We start from the raw sequence: 23,580 nt of genomic DNA, 5'->3' as shown, positions 1-23,580 counted from the left end.
TCTGCAGGGTAAGGTGTGTTCTGACTGTGCAAATACCAGAGCCTGGAACATCCAAAATTAGGCTGAGCCACGGGCTTGTAAAACATCAGAAACATCTTTGTGTCAGCTGGTGGGCAGCAAAGTGCTGGTGAGGAAACAGGGGCAGCTAATTCAGGGATTTGTGGTAGGTCAGGGCTATTCATTCAGCCCAGTGACCTTCCAGTATCAAGTGGGGAGCAGCTTTAGGACCAGTTGTGTTCTTCCAGCACTTCTGTGCCATCCCAGTCTTTGTCTCCTGACAGGCACCCGGGTATCCACCAAGATGCTCTGCACAGAAGATGCTTTTTTGCTGGTTTATCAGCTCCCCTGAGGAAAACATGGAAGCATGAGAGGCTGCAGGTACCACCCCAGCAGCACTGATCTTATTTTCTGGGGTATTCTTCTGGCCCAGACTGGGGATTGCTGCAAATGGACTGGGATGAGGGAGAGGCACCCTAATTCTGGCATGTCAAAATCCACTTTAGTTACCTCTGAGACTTTATAATCTAACCTAGTTAGTCTTAAGGCATTTCCCTTTCCCACTTGTTGCCTGTAATGAAAATCCAAGGTCTTCAGACATCTTCAGTGATTAGTTCTGTGCCAGCTCCAGTCTCCAGAGCTGCAACCCAGAAGGTTGTGTCTATAACAGTGACTGTGCCAGTGCCTGGAGCAGGATGGATGCACTGGGCTGAGTCTGGCCAAGGAAGGGAACACAGTGCAAAGCCCCCTCCTGTGATGGGCAGAAATCCAGGGATATATCCCTATCCATTGGTGCCATCCCATTTTCCTTGGGGACAGGCTGGGGAAAAAAACCTTATGCTGCTAATAGCTAAGTCTGAATCCATCTGAGATGTCACCTGAATCCCTCTGACTTCTGAGAAACCTTGTAATGGTGCTGGGTTTAGTTAGGTCAGACATTTCCTGAGATAGGGAGAGAAGCATGAGAGGAAGAAGATAGCCACTGACAGCAAGGAGTGAGATGTGCAGGCCAGGAGTGTGTTTTATTTTACTCCATACTGTCAGAAATGATTGCCTCTACTTGGATCAATCCAAGCATACTTCAAAACCAGTGCAGAGGATTTGTTAGATTTATTTTCTTTGCTTGCTTGTTCAAGCCTGTTATTAATCCCCTCCTCAGTTCAACTCACTGGAAGAAAATATACCTTCTTAAAGAGTTTGTAGGCTGAAAAGAAATGCCTCATTAAGTTAAACATATTAACCTGAAAACAGTATTTATGTCAAACAGACTAATGAATGCTATTATGGGAAACAGAGTGGAACCTGCAGGAGCTCAGGTTTGGGACCTTCCTGGCACCCGTGTGCCCACCCCACACCAGGGGAGAGGTGAGGAAGAGGAGAGCAAAGCTCAGAGCAATGTCTGCTTCTCCTGGAATTCCTGTGTCTGCTTCTCCTGGAATTCCAATATCTGCTTCTCCTGAAATTCCTGTGTCTGCTTCTCCTACAGTTCCAATGTCTCCTTCTCCTGGAATTCCAATGTCTCCTTCTCCTGAAGTTCCAATGTCTCCTTCTCCTGGAATTCCAGTGTCTCCTTCTCCTGATGTTCCAATGTCTCCTTCTCCAGCTCCTTCAGGGCTATGCCCTGGGGTGACAGGAGCCCTCCGTGTCCAGGTCAATGTTCTTATATTCCTCCCACTTGAGGTTTCTCCTCTTGCCAGCAGCCAGAGATGCTGGCAGAAGGGCAAAGCAGATTTTTTGCTGCCTCTCCTGCCACTTTTCTCACCTGAGCTGCTGGAGGGACCCAGTGGAGCTGCCTGGACGTGGCTTTGTTACACATTGATTACACAACTCTTCCTACTTCTTAGGCCAAGTGTTGCTTTCATCCCACCATGGTTTAATTTACCCTTCACTCTCTCTGTGATTAGCCATTTAGTACTTGCTAATACATATCTAATTTCCACAGGCTCTAGGTGATGTTTTGAAAAAGAAAAAAAAAAAAAAAAGAAAAGATCCTTCCATGCAAAATACCCTTTTGAGAAATGAAGTAACTATCTGCAAGGCCTAACCAAATTACATCCTTATCAACTGGAGGGAAATAATCCACTTGAAACATGAAATACAAGTAGAATGAAAAGCCTTTGCAAGTTGCAGTGGAAGAAGAACACAGTGTGAGTCTCAAATAGCTCTGCTTTATCCATATGGAAAAATACATTTTTCTTGGAATCACTCCCTCTTTCAATAGGTAATGAAATTGCTCAGTTGCTCACCCTTCCACCTGCCTTTTGATATTCTAAAAGGGAAATAATCCCTCTCTTTGCAAAAGCCTGAGAAGAGTGTTCAGGTTGTTTAGAGCTCAGCAAGACCACCTTCTACTCAAGTTGATGAGGTTTCCTTTTTGTTTTGGGGGAGAACAGTTGTATTGGCTGAGTTCTGCTTTGGGGTTTCAATTAATTCTCATTATTTGGATTTTCCAGCACAGCTATGCAGATACACTCAGCCAAGATATTCTCAAAATGCTGCTTTTCTCATGCTTTTACTTCTCCTTGCAAATAAAGCAAGCCTGAAGGAAGAAATAGCTTTATAAATAAAAGCCACAATCCACACGGATTCTCTTCTGGGAAGGTTAATTCAGGTTTCTGATTAAAAAGACTCCAGTCTCTGTCTCTTCCTCTCTCTCTCCTGCTAAAGACAATCTTTTATCCTTTGTAATGGAGCTATTGAGTCCTGTCAGGTTCAATCAGTGGAACAATTCTCCTTGGAGCAAACAGAGACTGAAAGTTATCAGAGCTGGGCAAGGATCTGCCTGGGCTCACCAGCCAAGGCAGAGGAAGTGCCAGAGCCAAAAATGAGGTTTAAAACCCAAAATCTGAGCCCAAAATCTGTGGGCTCCCAGAGGGACTTCCCCTCCTGTTACTGCCTTGTGCTCTACACCTGCCAGGAACCCAGCACCCATGGGAATGGGACATCCTAAAGGCACCCAGCACCCATTGGAATAGGACACCCTACAGGCATCCAGCACCCATGGGACACCCTGCAGACACCCAAAATCCATGGAAATTGGGACATCCTAAAGGCACCCAGCACCCATGGGACACTCTGCAGATACCCAGCACCTGTGAGAATGGGACACCCTAAAGGCACCCAACACCCATGGGAATGGGACACCCTAAAGGCACCCAGCGCCCATGGGACACTCTGCAGATACCCAGCACCTGTGAGAATGGGACACCCTAAAGGCACCCAACACCCATGGGAATGGGACACCCTAAAGACACCCAGCACCCATGGGAACGGGACACCCTACAGCCATGCTGCAGCTGGGGGGTCATTCTCACTCTGACCCATCCTAAAGTTCAGCTCTTAAAGCTCCATCCCAGCTGCCTTCTCCCACTGTCCCTGCACTCTCTGCTTTTCTTGGCACTTTTGACCCTTTTTGAAAATTATCTTTTTTAAAGAAAAATGTTATTACTTATTATCCAGAGAAGAACTGCAGAGGTCTTTGTGACCCAGTGTGGAAGCCATAAACTCTCTCCTTGATGAGTTTTTAGGATGCCAGAATCACAGCAGGAATTACACAGGCAGAAAACCAGGGGGATGGAGGCAGCAATCTCATCCCAGCATCATCACGAGCAGGCAGTAGATCTTGAATTAACAATAACTTGCAGTGTTTATTATGCCTAGAACAAGCAAACTAAATTCACAGATAAATGAAACTAATTAAACTTGCTATTACAGAAGTTAAAGCTTTCCTTGTTTGTTTAGGGCTTTTTTTGTTGTTGTTGGTGGTTTTTTTTCTTGTTGTTGGATTTTTGGATTTTAGTGGGGTTTTTGTGTGGGTGTTGGGTTTTTTTTCCCCTGTAACTTTCTGTTTGTTTTGGCTTTTTGTTTCCTTCTTTTTTTCGGGCTGCAGCAAAATCTGCAAAGAGAGATTTGCAAACTGCTGCTCTGCTTCAAAACAATGCTGCAAACCTGCAGCCTTGGCCTCTCTTCCAGCCCAACACACAACAAATCTCATCTCTGGCTTTTTAAAAGGCTCCAGAGGATCGTGGCCAAAACCTGCACACTCCAGCCCAAATCACTGCCAAGGCTCTGACAGCAGCAGGGAATGATGCTTTGGCTCTGCTCTTGGACTCAAGTCCTGCTTCCAGTTCTGGAGCCTCTGTTACAAAGGAGGTGCTGGAGTGTGTCCAGAATTGGGCCAGGAGGATGAGGAGAGGGCTGGAGCATCACTGGGAGTGTTGGGGTTGTTCAGTGTGGAGAGGAGAAGGATCCAAGGAGACCTCATTGTGGCTTCCAGTGTCTGAAGGGGCTACAGGAAAGCTGGGGAGGGTCTTTTACAGGAAAACTGAGGGAATGGATTCAAACTCAAAGTAGGTAGATTTAGATTGGAAGTTGGGAAGAAGTTCTTCCCCATGAGGGTGGTGAGACCCTGGCACAGATTGCCCAGAGGTGATGGGAGCCCCATCCATCCCTGGGAGTTTCTAAGGTCAGGCTGGATGGGGCTCTGAGCAACCTGAGCTGGTGGGAGGTGTCCCTGCCCACGGGAGGTTGGAACTGGGTGAGCTTAAAGGTCTCTTCACCCTGAAAATCCTATGATTCTAAGTACTATGAGAGGCCCCATCAGTGTCAGCCTCTGGTACTGCAGTCCCTCTTCCTTGCAACACTGCAGAAATCATCTTCTCATAGACAGGACTTCAAGACTTGTAGTTTCCAAGACTTTTGTGCCCAACTGAAGAAGGATTCCTGATCCAAAAGTGCAGGGAACCCCTTTCCAGGGCACTCCATCAGCAATGGTACCAGTTGCATGAAGACTTAAAGCAACCAGTAGAGAACTTGAGGTCCTGCTGGTCTTGCTGGCAGCACCCCCAGTGCATCCACAGTCATTGTTTGGTGTCTGAGCTGTCTGAAGGGGACAAGTGATGAGTTTTGCAGTTCTCTGCTCCTGAAGTCAACCATCCTATGGCCTGGAGAGTCCCAGCAGGGAGCAAAGAGCATTAGCCCTTAGTAAGATGGGCTCAATACAAAGCTGCTGCCCAGTTGGGTGTAAGTGGTGTTTACCACTTGGGCTTTGGTTCTTTTTTTTTTTCCTCCCCCCCCATACCCTGCTGCACACACCTGGGGGGTTTGGTACAGAGCTGCCTTACCCTGTGTGGATGTAGAGCATCCAAAGGGCAGTGAGGAGCAGTCTGAGCCTTCTCTGAGGCAGCTTGAATGAGCTGAGGAGCTCCAGGGCTCTCAAATGGCAGCTGCTGGTGCACCACAAGCCATCTGCTAAAATGACAATTGAACAGCTGCAACTGGAATCTCAGTGACAGATTCCAGGAGGCACCAAGTGGAACTCCATGGTCTAGATGGAATTCCTGAGAGCTTTCCTGGCATCCTAAAGAAGTGCTGTTCCAAGGCACCCAGGGCTACTGATGAAACCTCTCAGGACAAGAGCCAGCAGACATCCCACTCATCCAGATATTGAAGGGGTTGCAAACCAAGCCAGGATGCTGGATGGTTCTGTGTCTGGTTGCAGTGTTCTGCTCCAGGGAAAAGCTGGAGGGCAGGGGAACATCCCAGGCACTGCTGGGCAGGGCCATTGCATGGCAGGGAAATCAGGAGAGATCTCCCAGAAATGAGGAGCTGCTGCCTCCTCCCTCCTCACATCTGCAATAAATAAAGGGAGGGCATGGGGAGAATTTCAGAAGCTGGAAAGCCATTATCTGCTAATGGTATTAATAGCAGTCCTGACAAATGCCTCTAGGCAGCAAGGAAACGTTGCTGAGGGCACTCAGCACCTCAGGACTTGGACATATTTAGGCCATTTAAACCAATCTATTTTGGCACATCTGCTGCAGATGGTCCAGTAGAGAAGGCATCAGGCTGGCAGACTTGAGGAGTGTTTTTTGTCTGTTCTCTCTTTAATTTTGGGATCCGTGACCTTGGGGTAGTCCTCAAGGCTGCATCACCCTCAGCTCCAAGCTGAGGACAGGGATGTTCACCAGCATTTATTAACTCTTTGAGATCTAAATGCCATGGAGATATTATTAATGAGTGTCACAGTGACAAACTCAGCCTCTGCTGCCTTTGGGGTTTTTTACAATTCTGCTTTTAGAGACTGACATGGAATCAGACAGTGAAGATGTTAAGGCTGACTCAGGGCTCTTTGTACCATGCCCTCTTCTGTAACTTGGCTCATGCCTGAAGGCATGACTAAAATTCCTAAGCAGTACTGAGCTAATCCAGCCATGGGCTGATGGGCTTCCAGTAGCCACTGTGTCCTCTTCTGCTTCAGGACACTGGCACACACCCTGCAGCTGTGGAAAATGTTGCTGTGCTCAGCTCCTTGGTACTTTGTACCTCCTCAGGAGATGACAGTTCCTATTTCTCTCCTGAAGGTGATGGAAAGGAAAATGCTGAGGCACCTCCTGTGTGCCCTGGGCCACCTGCACTGTGAGATCAGAGCAGGCCAGGGACACTGCCCTGGCCTGGGTGGCCACAGCCCTTTGGTAGCACTGATTGCTGTGAGAAGGGAACAGAGCTGTGGACACCTCCAAAGGTGCCAGTGCATCCATCAACACCCTGTGCTGCTCCTGGAAAGATTCCATTTCCCCTTTCCAAAGTGTGCAATGAGACCCTCCCAGAACAGATGTGCCAATCCTCAGCTTTGGGCTGGAGTTCATCTTTTAATTAACAGCACAAGAGACTTAGCAGGGTTGGATGGGATGCTTGGCTCTGCCTAGACCTTGGTGGTTTGCTTTCCTATTTCATTTCTTCTTGTATTTCATGTAACCCACACGAAGCAATTTTAACTCATTTTCAGTTTTTCAGCCCAAAGATCTGGAAAAAATGGAGCATGACATCACTTCTGCAAGTAGAAAGTGTAATTCTTTGTAGCAAAAAGTGGTCAGAGTATTTCTAGGGGCTGGTGTCAGATAGAGCCATTACAGCCTAAGCTGGAATTGATTGCTGAGCTGTAATAAATATGAAGTGCCCCAAAGGTCTTGGCAGGTAATTCTGCTTAGATCTATCCTGGACTGCAGACAGGCTACGTGCTTCCTTGTGAGCAAGCTTTGCTTTATTGGAGGGTTACAGAGGTTTGGGGCATCAACAGCAGATGTTTCAGATTGCATTTAGGGAGGAACAAATGCATGACAGAGCCACAGAATTGCTTTGGTTGGAAGCGACCTTCAAGATCATCAAGTCCATCAATTCCACATCATCATTCTGTTAACCTAACACTGACAAGACCTTAACCAAGCCCTGTCCCTGAGCACTGTGTCTCTGTGACTCTTACACCCCTCCAGGGATGGTGACCCCAGCACTGAGAACCCTTTCAGTGTAGAAATTCATCCCCCATCCCATCTAACCCTCCCTTGGTGCAACTCGAGGCCATTACCTCTTGTCTTACCACTGGGAACTTCATTGAACAGACTCATCCCCAGCTCTTCACAACCTCCTGGAAAGTATTTGTAGGGAGTGAAACCTCAGGGAAAGATTTAGGGAGACTGAAAAAAAAAACCCAACAAGATTTGGAAGAGCTAAAGAGTGGCAAAGGTGGGTGCTGAGCCCTGGTACCACTGCTTGCAATTGGAGTGCTGAGTCTTGCCCCAACATTCCCCATTTGTATTCTGCAGGCAGTGAATTGGCCCCAGCTGCTCAGCAACATCAACCTCGCTTTCCTGCTCTGCTCTGGGGCTCTGCTTTGCATCATGTATTTTATTTCTCACTCATTTCCATTGTGGTGATAAAGCAATAAATCAGGGAAATTCACAAGATGGTTTTTAACATCCAGTTGCTGACTCCAGCGTTATTCAGAAGTTGTTGGTGTTTTCTTGGGGCTTTTTTGTTTTGGTTTCCTTGTTTGTTTGGCTTTGTTTTTTCAAGAGGGAGACAGCAAGTAACTCAGCAATTGGTTTTCAGGTTATTGCTAATTGGCATCTTTTGAAATGGGGGCATGGTTTTTACTTCTTCCAAAAAGTTTGTGAACATTTTCATTGACATTTATGTGAAGACACTGGAATAACCACTAGAATTTTTACTTTTAATAAAAACTTAGTTATGAGTGAATTAAACATGTCAATAGGTTCCAAATACTGACTTCAAGTAAAAAGAACACAAAAAATGTTTGAGAGCCATTAAAAAATTTATTTTTTTGAAAGAGTGGAACTACTCGTTAAAATCAAATCAATAAGTACAACTGGTATTTCAGCTTCTGATTATCTCATTATCTGGCCATTTTTGCAAGTGCAGAGCTGTAAAGTGCCTTCAGTTAATCATAAAAACATCCAAAGACTTTTAAAAGCTGCAGGGCTAAATGGAATCATCAGAACTGCAGACAGACCTAATCAGTCTCAGCCTTTCCTGCTTGTGCCCACGTGCAAGCTCTGCAATCCCAATCTCTGCAGGGCTCACTGGGAGCTCCTCAGGGTCACTCAGTGGTTGGGGTGACCCCATGGACCACCAGAACTGTGAGCACCAGGGGCTGATGAGGCTGCATCCTCACCATTCCCTTGCTCAGAGATCACCAAAGGGTGAGGAAAAGCTGTGATTTCATCCTCCAAGTCCTTCTGTTGCACTGGCTTCTATGATGCTCTAGATCATGATTTCTATAGTTCTCTGTTTCTCAGGCCCTCTCCTGCCTTTGAAGAGCTGGCTTCTTTCTCCAGCAGCATGGCACTTCCCACCCTGTGTCTCTCTCCTTCTGCCTGGAAGGAATGAGCTCTGCTGGGGCTGTGGTTTTAATTCAGGGGGTTTCTCCTGTTTGACACACTCTGGCAAATCCTGCTGGCCTCAAGCTGGGGGTCCCGGTGCTCTCAGGTCTCTTCCAGCCTCTGCTCTATGATCTGCCACCTCCTGGCAGTGCCCAGAGCTGGCAGCTCAGCCAGAACTGGATCCCTAACTTTAGGGGAATTAATCAAACCCTATTTTTCTCCATTCCCTGTTGCTTCTCAAAGGAGTAATGATTTGGGAATTGAACACGTGTTCATCCTTCAGGAAACCTCTCTCCCTCATCTTCTGGAGCCCAGACTGAAAAGAAGCTTTTTGGAGACCCATCTGAGAACTCTCCCCTTGGGTGGGTTTGATGCGTTTCCCCTAAAGGAAATTCCGAGACCACTGAAGTGGACAGAGAGGTTCTCCAGCCCCCCACTGGAAATATGGCCTGAGTTCTCACCTGATCTGAGGTGCCAGACAGGATGAATTACTGCTCAAACTGCATTAAGCCTTTTTTTTTTTTTTACATTCCCAACAATTGTACAGTGGGAGCCACTGGTGGTGCTGATTGAAATTCCTGTAACCAGGTTAGGGGAGGGAGTGGGTGCCAGACACATGATCATCCATATGCCCAGCTAAATCCACTCAGAACTGATTAAGTTAGGCTGAAGGAGACCTGGAAATCAATCTGTTCAGGCTTGCTCGTGGAAAAATGACACACTGGAGGTGACACAACTTAATTCTATTTCCATCCCTCTCTCTCGGGCCAGCAAGATGGGGATATTGCATCTCACAGGTCTTCTCCCCAGGTAATTATATTTGCAAAGGTAATAAGCTGTCATAGGAATAGTAGTAAAATGTTTTTACCCATCACATGGCTTTCTGGGACTTTTCAGGCAACCTGGGACTTTTCAGCCAAATATAAGCAAAATCAAAGCAGGGAGCAGTGGTTGTAGGCAAGGGATGCACATTCCCATGGCATAGATGGGTTCCACTCCCATCAGCAGTTTGTTTAAAGTGTTCTAATAATTGATTCTGTGATTCTTACAGTGCTGAACATGAAAGGGTCTTGGCTTAGGACTCCACTTGGTGAAATGATTCAACATTGATGTAAGACTTTATAGATAAACTGCATTATCCAGCATCATGTCTTAAACTGGTCACACTGAAGCCTAAATTCAAGTGTGCTGAAAATATTTTAGACATAATAAGGTAGCTGTTCTCTTCCAAAAGCAGTATTTTAAGCCTTTTTCCAGGTGAAACCTGCATAACAAGATAAGAAGCTGATTCTTGATAAAAGACTTCTGCTGTATGTGACCTAATTCATTTTGCACGAGGTTATTCCTGCTGCAGGAATCATCTTTTACAGACTGGCTCCAAGGAAATTAGAGGCAGTTCATCTGGAAATAGGAACTTAAGGACAGATCTTGAGCTTCATCAGCACCAAATCAGCTCTCTGGAGTAGGTCTGGGCACTCCAAGTCTCATCAGTCCCCTCCTTGTCCTGACATGATGTAGGTTACCAGAGCAGCTCTGCAAAAAACTGAGTTTTTGGCAAGGCTGAATGGCAGTAAAAATCATGAGGAAATAACTAGAAATCAGCTTTCTCTTTTGCCCTTTCCTTTGTCTCTAAGCACGTGGCTTTCCCTTCCAGGCAATACCTGAGATTAACTCTGGGGAGTGTTGGTTTGGTTTTTTTTTCTCAATACAGAGTTTTCTACATCTGGATTCCAACTAATGAAGCAGTGTTGTCATTCCAATCCTGAATTCTCTCAGTTTGCACTCTGTGAAGATCTATTTTATCTTTGCCTGCTCATCCCCATTTCCAGTGGGCATTTTTCCAAACTATAGTGGTTTCTTTGGGGTTTTTTGGTTTTTTTTTTTTTTGGTTGGTTGGTTGGCTTTTTGGGGGGCTTTTTTTGTTGGTTTGTTTCTTTGGCTTTGTTTCGTTTTGGTTTTTTTCCTTTCTTTGTCTATTAAAGAAATCAACTTTGCAGTGTTTGAGACTTGAGGCTGAATTTAGCATCTTGTTGTACCAGGACTGCTCCTAACCAGTGTGTTTGGCACTTCCATAAACACAAATAAATGCAGTTCCCAAGTTTTCTCCAATTGCAGTGACACCACTTGATGCCTCTTGTTTGCTAACAAAAACCTGCAAGGTGGTGTTGAGTTGTTCACCCTGGGCTTTCATTTGCTGGAATTCATTACAGATACATTTCATTGGGCTTTTTGCCAATATTTTTCCTCAAAAATGACATGAAGACAAATACTATCATTATTTGTCCAGCTGTGTGGGTACATTTATATTCTCTGCAGGACCAAACCCATTATCAGAGCTAAATAACCCTGATAATGAAAGGGATATCTCTCCACTCCAGTGCATCCAGTGTCAACTCAGGCACCTCAGCAATACCAAATCCCTTCCGTGTGGATTTAATAACTCTCCACACCCACTTTGTTCAGATGGAGACTTGATCTGTAATCTTTCAATTGAACATTTTTTCAGCTAAAAGCAGACAGTTTTTTTTTTTTTTTTTTAAAGCAAAATGTTTCACAGCAGTGTGCTGGGTTTGATGAATTCGTGTTTCAGGAGGGGAAAAGAAATACTGAGGCTGTTTCAATAATACATCAATTCCTGTTCCCAGATTGTCAAAACAAAACATTTCTATTTGTATTTCAAGTGACATTTTGTTTAGAAGTATCTTTGTTTTACAATATAAATATTCCTTTAAGAATATGTAACCAACTTGGAAACATTTCTCTTGCATAAAACAAAATACCTTCCTTATCCCCAAATGTCTTTTTTTAAGAAAAAAAAACCCTGGAATTTACATTTTTACTTCTGTGCTCTTTGGTAGCAGAAGCCAAACTTGCTAGGAAATGGAACACAAGATTTCTTGCAGCTTTCAGGAAATTCCTGTAGCAAACACAAGCTGGATGGTGTGAACCCAGTGACTTGGCAGTGCTTCTCCTCCCTGGACTGGGAACAGGTTGGAGCTGCTGTCCTGGAGCAAACTGGTTCTGTAGGAGCAGGACTGGAGTTGCAGAACCCCCCTTGGCTGCTCTGGTCCTGCCCTGGGAATGAGATGAGGAAGGCAGAAAGCACTGCAGCATCCTTTGTGGTTCTTCATCCCATGGGGATTAAGGCAAGAACCTCTCCAGCTTCTGCTGTAATTTGCCCCTCTAATTTACAGCTCTGCTTCCTGGACTCTTTCTCAGCCCTGGGAAACAGAACAGAACTGGGAATCAGCTCAGGATAAAGATGCCAGGACTGCTGGTGTGCCCTTCCACTCTTATGTTCCCTGTGGGTGTCTGGTCAGGTAGGGAATTCTGAAAGGTTTGTGAGAGAATGGGGAATTTATAACATTGTACAATCCTCAAGAAATGATCCTCTTCACTCTCCAATGGGTCTGTTGCCCTACCCCCCTCCATGCACATCCACCTCCCTGAATTCCTCTGATTCTAAGGGTAAGACATTCCAGCTCCTGCCTGTTTCTAGGTGACCAAGGCTGCCTTCTTTGGCTCTGATCCAGCCAGCCTCTGAGATTAGGCTGAGATTAAATATTTTGTGTGTGTTTTAAGGGGAAAGATTAATTGAACTTTATTATAGGTTTAATGCTTCAGCCTCAATTTGCATTTTAAAAGGCCTGAGCTCACCCACTTCCAGAGCTCAGCTTTTCGTGTTTACCGCTTAGCATTGATTCAGTGTTTGATAGGTTATAATTAAAGAAGGCACATTAAGGATTTAATAGTGCTTCTTATTGTTCAGAAGGATTAAAAGGGTGTTGGAATTCATCGTTTAAATTAATGGCTTTGATTAAAAGAGGGCATGGGGGGATCCTCCCATACTGACTCCTGTTCTGACCTTGGGAAAGTCACCTGAGCTCAGGACCTAAAGCTCCCCCCTAACCAAGACTTTTAACTCCTTTGCACCCTCATCAGTTCTCTTCCTAAAAACTGGTGACTGGGAATTCTTAAGAGGGGCCTTTCCCAGCCCCATTGGTTCAGTGGTTGGGCAGGAATAAGCCCAGATTCCCACGCTGTGTAAGCCTGAGTAACTCTGGGGTTCTTCCTTTGCTCCTGTTTGTAGAAATCTGTCTCTCTGTAACGATGCACACAGTTCTTTCTGTAGTAACCTGTGAGCAGCAAATATGTTCCAGCTGCAGAACCAGGGACCTGAGGTTTAGGGTCAATGTGCTGAAGATTTCTTGGAATTTTATCTGGTAAAACCTAGAGCACATCATCTGTGGAGCAGCAGTGATGGGAAGGAGTGAAGTCGTGCCTTGGTGCATGACTGCATCACGAATGGAAAACACTTCCATGAAAATAGGGAAAAATTCAACTTTGTGCCTTTAGAAGAGAGTTCTTTTGAAAAATGACCATGAAATATTCCCTTTTTCAGCTATTTTTGGTACATGCTATACTTGCTGCAGGGTTCATCCAGAAAAGGTGGCAACTCTTCAGGTGTGGCGTGGCAAAAAGGAAAGGGAAAAGGACAAAGGGAAAACCCCATCCTAAGATTGAGATCACTGAAAGGGAACGTTTTACATCAGTTCACCAAAAAGCAGCAAAGCCTTTCAGCTGGAAATATGTCAGCCTGTTTCTCTTCATTTAAAAATGTCTCACTGAAACACTTCTGGAGTTGAAGTTCAATAAAACCCATTCATTTCCCATCACAGATTCGGCTGAAAACAAAGTATTGAAACAGGGATTTGCCAAAGGCTCCTAATCCTGTACTTTGCTCAGCTTTAACTGTGTGGCTTCTGCTACGGGCTCAGAGAATTTGCCTTGTGAAATGAGAGAATGAAGAATGAGGAAGAGTTCCTCCATCGAGGGCATAGAAAATGCTCTTTTTCCCCATTATCCATCGTGTCCTGTAAATCTAGAGGAGAAGAGGGACTGGGGGGCTGACTGGGAATCAGGAGGACTGTAGGGTGTGGAGCCACGGGCTGGCTTTCTGCACATCACTTTCTGGGGCAAAATGAAAATCTGGAAGAAACGTTGACTCAGAGAGCTTTTCAGAAGTCCAACGTGGAGCTCTGAGTCATCTCTTGTCTAGGCAGGGGTAAATCAGGAATCATTTTTGGAGATCTGTCTTGCATCATTGGTACAAGTCAGAGCTGTCTCCTGAGAGGGTCTCTGCTGATTCATTCCAGAGTTTTACTCAAGCAAAGAGCATGGAGCTGAGCTGAGGGCAAAGCTCTGTGAGATGAGCAGGGTTTTGGTGGTGCTGGTCACAGCCTGCTGATCACACAGCTCCCTGAAAACAGGAGATCTTGGCTGCTGTGGTAGCTACACCTGATCTAGGCTGTGTTTTGGGTTAAAAAATCCCTATCTGCAGATCCCAGGTAATAATGGTCAAATCATCTTGCTGGCAAAATGCAAATTGCCAGCCTCTTGGAGCAGTGACTTCCTTGCACATGCAGATTTGTCTGACAGCTACAGAGAACTGGGGCAGAGCCAGGGGAGTTGTTGGGGTGATGCTGATCTACAGCAGCTGAAGCCTGTCATGGTCTGACAGCCTTCTGCCTTCCCTTTGAAGGCCATGGGCTGCCTGACTGTCTGTTACCATCTGCCATTTAATTATTCATCCCCAATAAGAGTGGAATTAAAGTTTCATAAGGCAGTTGTGTAATAGTGGGATGCAAGCTAATGGCAGAGGGCATTCTCAGCACATGATCCTTTATCTGTAACCACTCTTCTTAACTCTGCTCTTAATGTAACCATGATCATCTGGGTTGTGGAACTCATTGTCTCTGCCTGTGAAAAAGCAGCTGTTTAGAGGAACCAGGACTATAGGATTTGTCCATGTTTCAGGCGTGAGCTATTTGTCACTCATCACAACTGTTTAGGTGAGCACAGGGTGTTAGTGTTCTGCTTTTAGGTATGGTGCATTTTTTACAAAAACCTTTAAGCCTGGTTATTAATCAACTTATTAATTTATGGTCCCATCAATTTTCAAAATACATTTGCCCAGTTTTACCACTGCTGGATGAAAAAGAGCTGCTTAACTTTGATTTTGTACCTAATATACCTTCAGCATTCATTCAAAAAGCAGGGCATTAGCTTTGAGATGAAGTACACTACTGGAATTGCAAAAAAAAAAAAAAAGAAATTCATTTCACCTGCCTACACAAACCTTCCCAGCTGATTTCATGCAGATTCTGGGTAAGCATGACTGAAGGAGGTGAAAAAAAAGGCAATTGCCACCTGGCCAAGAGCATAAATGGATGGGAATTGAAACTTCAGAGGATGCCTGTGCTAGGGCAGAAGTTGGGTGTGGAAGAGGCAGAGAGGAGCTGAACACAGCTCCTGGTTTATCCCTGGGACACAGGGGTTGTGCTGTGCTGGCTGTTGGATTCAAACCCAGCATTCTGGACCTGGGGATCCCAAGGTGCCTCTTTCTTCCTGCTGGAAACAATCTGTTTCTGAACCTTTTTTTTTGATGGCAGAACACCTCCACCTTTTAATGAATTGCAGCATTTTCTTTGCAGGTGTTCCACCTGTGAGTTGCCAGGCAGAGAGCCCTGCAGCAGCATGATCCATTTCTGGTGCCAGCTTTATAGTCTTAGAGAAAAAAATTGGCAAGCCAAAGCAAATAGCTGTCAGTAGCCTGAAATTGTTGACTCTGCAATTCTCTTGAACTGCTGCTTGGGAAGAAGGAGAGCTCAGGCACTATGTCACAGCCCTGTAGATTCATGGGTTGATGTGCAGGAGCATGAAATGGAGATGTAGTAGGCTCCTAGGAAAGACTGTGCAAGAATAGGGGGAGTGGTAACCCCAGTTTTGGATAAAAAGATAGCACAGAAAGGGAAACTCAGCCCTAGGACCATGCTGTAGAGTTCTGTGCCTTTGCTGAATAAATCAGGATTCTCCCAGTCTCTGTAAAGGAGCTGGAGTTGAAATTCAGCCTTTTCTGTGCATTTCTTTCCTGATTTAATAATTTCCCCCAAACCCCTCTGTTTGGCAGCACCTCTCAAATCCAACCTGTTCCTGCTCAGCAAGGGGAACATTCCTCTGACACAAAGCTGAGGTTGCCTTAATCCCAAGGCAGCTGCTGAGGAGATGCTGAAAGGAGCCAACAGAGTTCTGTGGGCAATGAGAGTAAAGAACAGGCTCAGTCTGACTCTCCAGACATTTCCCCTCCCCTTTGCCAGCTAGCAGCTGCACTTGGGCCTCAGAGGATGAGGTTTTTCTGATGAATTTTTCCATAACAAAGAGCTGGTAGCCTGATAGACACCTGGAAAAGGTGTCCCAGGCTCACCCTGTGCTGAGCAGGAGAGTTCAGCAGGGCAAACATGCCCAGAGGAGCTAAAAAGAGCTGAGAGGCACCTGGGAAGTACCCACAGCATTGGGTTGTTTTATGGTCATCTTTTTGTTCATTAGATCTCTGATCTTCCCACGTGCTGCCACCTGTAGAAAGCAGACATTGTACATATGGGATTTTTATTCATGCTGTTGGGGGAAGCTGGATTGGTTTTGGTTACATCAGCTCTTTTCCTTCAATATTCAGGCAAAAAAATGGCTTTCTGCAGTTGTTCCTGCTGGAGTTTCAAAACAATGTTCCTTTCCCTGGTGGTTTTTTTTTGCACTTGTGTTTCATAAACATTGTTTTTCATCACCCTTACGTCCCCCATTGCTTTGGTTTCCTGAATCACACCATTTGCTTCCTTGCTGGAGCCAGTGTTGTCAACAGAGCTGGTCAAATAAAGATAAAACCAATTTGGGAGTGAGCATCAGGCCAGGATCTGCTGATGTAAAGCAGAGCTGAGCCTGCTGCAGACAGCCTGGCTTGGGCAGCCTTATCTTACCCACTGTTCTCAGGAACCCAAAAGACCCCAGAGATTCTCTGTCCAGATGTACAAATGAAATGGCGTTGCAGGAGGAACTTTTATTCACCCAGGAGTGCATTGATTGGGAAGTTTGGGGTTCAGGGGTGACTACACCCCAAGCTTAAACCATGTGGGGCATCCCAGGCAGCACTGGGATGAACCCTGGGAGAAGGTTGCCCAAAATCAAAACCTTGCAGCCCACAAGAACTTTCTCATCTTGGAAATAAGGAGAAGGATGGGAGTGGATTCTCCAGGGCACCTTTGAGCAAGACTCTCTGAGAGCCACTCTGCTTGGATTTCACCCTCCTCCAGCCAGGATTTGTTTGCACTGCTGGGGGCCAGACCACTTTTCCCACCTGGGAAGGACACAGAGGAGCAATACTCTTGAAAAAAATCTAAATAGAGGCATTTCTAGTAAACTGGAGGAGAAAACAATAACCAAGACAGCTTTTGCAGAGTCCATAAGTCCCTGTGCTGATAAATTGCTTCAGAAAGTGCTCTGCACAGACACCAAATCCTAATTCACAAGGGGGAGCTGATGGTAATGACTTCCCAGGTTGTTGCTAGCAGGGCACAGCCAGTCTATTTTTCTCTTTTATGGGCATCCATTTTCAGGAATGCATCCATCAGGAATAAAATCCTTTCTAAATGGTGAATTTATTTGGTAGCCAGCTGAGTGCCAATGCTCCATTGGCTGAAGTATGTGGCTCAGTAACTAATATATAAATTAACAAAAGCTTCCTGCCTGGTTCTTCATTTTAGCTGGAGATAACTGGCTGCTCTCTGGCCAGCCTGCCACTCATTCATAACACACTTCTTGGCTCACAGAAGTTCTTTCTGCAGCCTTTCATCCTGGCTCTTCCAAGAATTTAGGAGAGAGACTTTCTGCTACTTGACTGTGCTTTCCTCCAGTATAATTTGGGGTGATTAAACGGTGGAGGAGGTGTTGCTGCTGTTTATCCTGGCCTTTTGCCACTGCTCTGGGTGGTGTTCTTCAAATGATGTCCTTGGGGACTAAGGAGAACGTTGGCATCCCCCTTGCATTCACTGCTGGCCTGGCTTCATTAAGAGCTTTAGTTTTGGACTGGTCTGAACAAAAAGCACCCTCCCAACTTGAGCAAAATGGTGTTTAAGACTCAGGATAGTTTGTTCATCAAGAGGCTGTATTGTCCAAAAGTGGTGATGAGATCTGCTAATGCTCTTAATTTGGATTAACCCAGTCCTCTGGACAGCAAGGAGCAAGAGGATGGATTCAGCCCAACTGAGTGTGAGGAATGTCAGGAAAACCTTCAGCCCAGTGCTGCAGTGGCTTTAACAAACTGTGGGGCCTTTTATTTTTTTTCTTTTTTTAAATTTGTTTCATTTATCAGCAGTGGTTTGACATTTTTCTTCTTCTTTTTCTCCTTCTAGAGTCTGGCCAGCTCTGTAAATTATTTTCCTGATCCAGGTGGGCTGTGAGAAGCTTCTCCTTCCTAAAGGAAAGCTGATGCTTCCATGGACACAGAGAAATGAGGAGCAGAGGACTGATGATGTGCACCAGTACCAGGAGACTTGTAAGAAAATAATGGTGGCTGACAGTGGTAAGTGAAAGATGTTTGTGAGATAAATAAGGGAAACAACTTCATTAGATCCACTGACTTAGAAAGAAGAACAGATATTTTTCTACCCAGGAGATGTCACACTGGCTGCTTCCAGGTTTTCCTTCCTCATTGCTCCTCAGTGAGCCTTAGCTCTGCCTTCTGCCTCTTCCAGCAGGATTCATGCAGTTGCAAACCAAGAAAAACATTGGATTTAGGTCCTGCTCCTCTTTCTGATTCCCAGGATGAAGTCTGATGTGGAGGGTACAGGCAGGAGTGGTGACCCAGCTGCTCTTGCAGACTCAGGGATGAGCCAGGGGTGCTGCAGAACCACTCTCTGCTTACACACAAAACTCTGCTGAGAGGTCAAGTAAGTCCTAGGTCTGTGCTGAAGCCTCTGTTTTATTAAATCACAGTTGTAGGACAAAATGAAATCTCAGCTCAGCATGAGGCAGGACTGAAATCCCTGGTTCAGAGAGATCAGAACCTCAGGGGATTCTTTATTGTCGTTGCAGTTTCTAAAATCTTTGAAGTAAAAGTCAGTGACCCATCATCCTCCTTGGACGAATTTCTTTCCTTACTGCTGTTCAGTGCTAACACAGGATTGATTTCTTAAGGCCTTAAAATTTCCTAATCTTCTTTATTTTGCCTGCAACAGACTCTTGTCCTTCCAGAAAAGCCTCAGGTAAATGAAATCTCTTTGTGTGCATAAGCAAAGAAGCTGAAGTCTTGCAGAAGTTGCTGGTTTATTTATTGCTGCTGTGTCTTGGTGGATCCAGGTCTATACTTGCTATAGGTATGCTTGAATATGTACTTTTAGCATAAAAATGTCTTCAGGTGTGTACTCTCTCTCCCTGGGCTGGCATTTTTTGCTCTGGTCCCTCTGTAGCCTGTGGGTTTTTCTCTCCCATCCTGTTCTCTGCCTCAGCTCCTTCTCATTAACATCCACAGGATTAAAAACCTTGTGAGATCTCACAATTACATTTCTCAGCCTCCCAGGGATAGCCTGAACAAGAAACTGCTCTAGGAAGGAATAAGAACCTCAGGCTTTTTTTTTTTTCCCCACTTGTTTTTTCTAAAAAGCCTTGAAACCCAGGGAAAGGAAACCCAGGAAACCTTGGCCCTGGGCTTCAAAGAGAATTTCTCTGTAGGGTCCTTCAAGGGGGTTCAGAAAGGGGCATAGCAGGACCTGCTGGTTTGTTAGGGGGGTTCTCAGCTCTCATGGGAGGGCTGCTGTAAAAAGTGTGTGAAATGAATCAAAGCACAACCATCATAAATAATTTCTGGCAATTCCTTTTAGGTCCTCCAAGTTCAGGGCATATCCTCAGAATTCTTCAGCTTGTTTAGATTTGCCTGATTTTTTGTTTTGGGTTTGTTATTCCTCTAAGACCAACTTCTGGGGTTGGATAGGAAAGAGAATAAAGTAAAACACAAGTTGATCTTGTGCCCAGGTAGCCAGAACATCTCAACCTGTTTTCTCTTCAGACATGTTACAAATATTAAATTAATCCTCACTGCAGGAGGGGGAGGTAAAATACTACATCAGCCTCATTGCTCAGGTAGGAAAATAGTGGCAAAAAGTTAAAATTCCCATGGAACTGCTTGGCATGGCTTACTCCAAGGATTTCCAGCTGGCCCCTGGAGCTGACAGACCTCATCCAGCTCTGGCAGGACTCACTGAGCTGGCAAACCAAAGAGGAAGGGATCATTTTGAAGTCCAGAACAGGGAATCTGGTGTCCCACTCCGCAGCTTCTCAAGGGGGGAGAAGAAAGATGTGAAAGGGACAAGCAAATCAAACTGTCCAGATTTTTTAGAGACTGAAATCATTCTTCCTGCAGATGAATCACAGGCAATTTCCTTAAACTTGCAGATTGAGTCTTTCAAACCAACCACACTGTACTCTGAACACCCACCTGGGGAAATCAGCTTCTTGCAAAACCTCCTGGAGGGTTCCAGGGGCTCCTTGGCTCACAGCCATCACTGCTTAAGAGCCCTACAAACACCTTTCAGAAACATTTAATAATAAAAATTATTTTAATATTTCAGAAATATTTTTATTTGGGAAGAGGGAGAAAGGAAGCCAAAGCACTGCAAGGAAGCTGGAGCAGCATTACCTGCCAGGCTGGGGGTTCAGTGCCATTCATCTCCCTGATTTTATAGCCTTAATGATCAGCTGTGATGTTTGATGAAGCTGTGAATGGAGCTGAGATGACAGACTGATAGGGAGGGATCAGCTGGGAGATAAATCTCCCTGCCTGGCACTTCTCAAAGCAGAAGGAGCTCTTCCTTTTCCCCACGCTTTCTGCCCTTGCCAGCTGCACCTCAAGGCTCAGACCTCCTATTTTTTGGAGGTAAAAGTAGAAAGCCTGATAAACATCTGAAGGGGAGATTTCTCAGCAGCTTCTGGACCTGGTGGGAAGCAGCAGAGCTTCTTTGGTGAGTGAGAGAGTGGCTGCACCAGCACAGAGCCCTGGTCCCACTGGGGTTCTCCCATTGCCTGGTAGGGAAGTGATGTATCACTGGAAAATGGGCACATGGAAGTGCTGGAAGAATGGTTATCAAAGTAGTTTGTTTCAGTAAGATCAGCATGTGCTTTCATTTTAATAAATAATATTATCAGGGGAGCATAGGAGAAATCCAACTGCCCTTCCCAATCTTGCCTCTTTGCTGTCAGAGGTTTAATCATGTTGGTTTATTATGGGGTCTTAGCATGAGTCTTCAAAGGAAAATGTGCCACCTCTGAAGCTCAGAATATGAGAATAAGGGACAGAATTTCTGAATGATGCCACTGGGGGGAAGGTGGTAGAAAAAGCAAAGCAAATTCAGCCCGTCCAGTGTAGAAGGGAGAAGGGAACCAGCAAATGGAATTGTTGGTTTTAAAAGGGTTAAGTTATAGCCTTCCTTTCTAGCTGTAGTGGTTGGATCTCACGTGGACTTGTGTGGGAATTCTTTGGCTTGTCATATGAAACAGGACTTGAACAAAGAGCCTTTAACAGTCTCTTTTTTTCTTTTTTTTTTTCTTTCTGTAAAATTTGTGAGCTAGAACACAACCAACAAGCTCCGAGGTGGCTCAGTAAAAACCAGGCTCAGATTATTGTGCTTAAGAAGTTAAAGCCAAGAACCTGGGGAATGAGCTGAGGGGGAGAGTATCTCCTGAGAGCATCTGCATGATGCACTCTGCCTGCCCTGAGTCAGAGCAGAACTGCAGCATTATTCTGCAAGAAAAATAAATGGCTGAATGTTGCCTGAAATAAACCCCCCTTGGGCAGACAGCACCCAATGACCCTGCCCTGACAAGCTGTGCTGCTGCCCCATCTGCTGAGCTCAACACTTAAAGTAGCTCAGGGGCCTTTTGCACCTTTGGTCTGGATTATTTCTGTCTTGCAGGCTCTGGAGGTACAAAACTGATGCTCTGGGATTTGTTTGCTCTGGTGCTGCTGTGAGAATTAATGGGAGGCTTGGTCATCCAAGCTCTGGGGTTTCTGGAGATGGGGGGAGAGGGATTGGTGTGTGAAGTCACAGGGAAATGTCTCTTTTTTTTGTATCAGTGTCTCTAACACAGGGTTGGACTCAGCAAGTTCTGAGCTATTTTGGCTGGAATTGGTGTCAGGCTGGGGAGGTGCTGGGAGGTGGTCAGACACCCATTGGAGTCACTGAAGAGCAGCTGAGCCCACTGAGAGGGACTAAAAGAGGTCCTGGAAAGGAAGGCAACAAAGAAGGAAAGAGAGGAGAATGTGTGGCAAACAGATTGATTTCCAGCAGGGATGAGATAGGGATGGTTGGTAGCTAAAGAGAAGGAAGGATCCAGATAGTCCCTTTCTTGATGCCCCTTTCTACACCTGTATTTTGAAAGGCTTTCCTGAGTGTTTTTCCTTTAGTATTTCAATATTTAATTAAAGGCATCAAAGTAATAATCACTGCAAGACAGGGGTGTTTCCAGCTGACTTGGTAATAACTCCATCCTCAGCTAATAAACTTCAGGGCTGGATATTCCACCACTGCCTCTTAGAATTTATTTTGTCTTCGCTCTGGTTATTGCATCCCATAAACAAGAAGCATCCTCAAGTTACCATTATAATAAAAGTGTTACAATGCACTGCTTTTTATATAGGAATTATGGAGCAGGCTTTTGCATGACTGAAAAAAATGGATATATTTAGTTCACAGATTTCTATGCAGGTTTTCTGCTGGTGTTTTCAAGCGCAAAACTTCAGCAGGTTCTGTGCCACAGTGGTGCTGGGCTAGGGAGATTCTGAAGGATGTGCTTGGGACTTGGGAATCCTTCAGGGAGAAAGCCTTGGATTAGAGATCACACAGATTGTTATTATTTCCTGAATAATATATATCCTGAATATTATTTCCTGAATCCTTTCCTCCAGCCAAGCTTTCTTCCTTCCAGTAAGTCTGGAGAGAAAGTAGAACGTGTCCTGTTAGCAGTAGAGTTTGGGTCCTTGCCCTTTTGTCCTTGCATTTCTACTTTCCTTTCCTTTTCCACTTTCCTTTTCCACTTTCCTTTTCCACTTTCCTTTTCCACTTTCCTTTTCCGCTTTCCTTTTCCGCTTTCCTTTTCCACTTTCCTTTTCCACTTTCCTTTTCCACTTTCCTTTTCCACTTTCCTTTTCCACTTTCCTTTTCCACTTTCCTTTTCCACTTTCCTTTCCACTTTCCTTTCCCCCTTTCTCCCTTTTCTTTGCCTTTGCTTTTTCCTTGCCTTTCCTTTTTTTTCCCCTCTTTCCTTTCCTTCCCATCTGGAATGCCCTTTTCCTCCCTTGCTATTACCCTGCCCTACCCCCATGTCTCTCACCAACTCCAGGGAGCTGCCAGCTCCCAAATCCCATCCTATGGGAGGATCTCTGAGTAGCAGGGATGAAACCTGCAGGATTTCAGGAAAGGAACAGAACAGCTTCTCCTGTTCACTCCCATCCCTCCTACATGATTTGTGATGACGTGCAGAAACCAGCAAACATCTGAGCTCAGCAGATTCTTAGAGTCCCTCCAGTCTGGAGGCAGAAAATTCCTTTATCCGGGGGGGTCAGGGGAGCTGTGAGGGTGGAGAAACCCCCAAGAGCTTCGTGTTCTTCACCTCTGCAGGCTCAGAGGTCCCTGGGGATCTGCCACATGGGGACAGGACCTGCCCAGGTGAGAGAGCCTGGTGTGGGCAGCAGAGCAGAAACCATGGGAATCTTGTCCTGGAAGCTTGTCCCCATGTCCTGGGTGTCCTCCTGTGCCACCAGCACCTTCAGAGTGCAGGCTGAGGAGTCAGGAGGCTGCAGGCTGTGCCCAAGGTGTCCCTGGGGGACACAGAGCATCCCTGGTCCCTCTGTCATCCCTGCTGGATCCCAGGGATAACTCAGCCTCAGCATCTTCCATCTGCAGCAGGTAATTATTTTGCAGGGAAGTGCTCCAGAGGGAGAGGAAATCCCAGCCTGCTGGTGAAGCAGAGAGTGTATGTAAGAGTGAGAGCCTTCTTTGCAGTGACCTTTCCCCCCAGGATG

The sequence above is a fragment of the Calypte anna genome, chromosome 23 (genome assembly GCF_003957555.1).
Source record: "Calypte anna isolate BGI_N300 chromosome 23, bCalAnn1_v1.p, whole genome shotgun sequence".
Classification (NCBI taxonomy): Eukaryota; Metazoa; Chordata; class Aves; order Apodiformes; family Trochilidae; genus Calypte; species Calypte anna.
Note: the sequence above shows the minus strand (reverse complement) of the source record.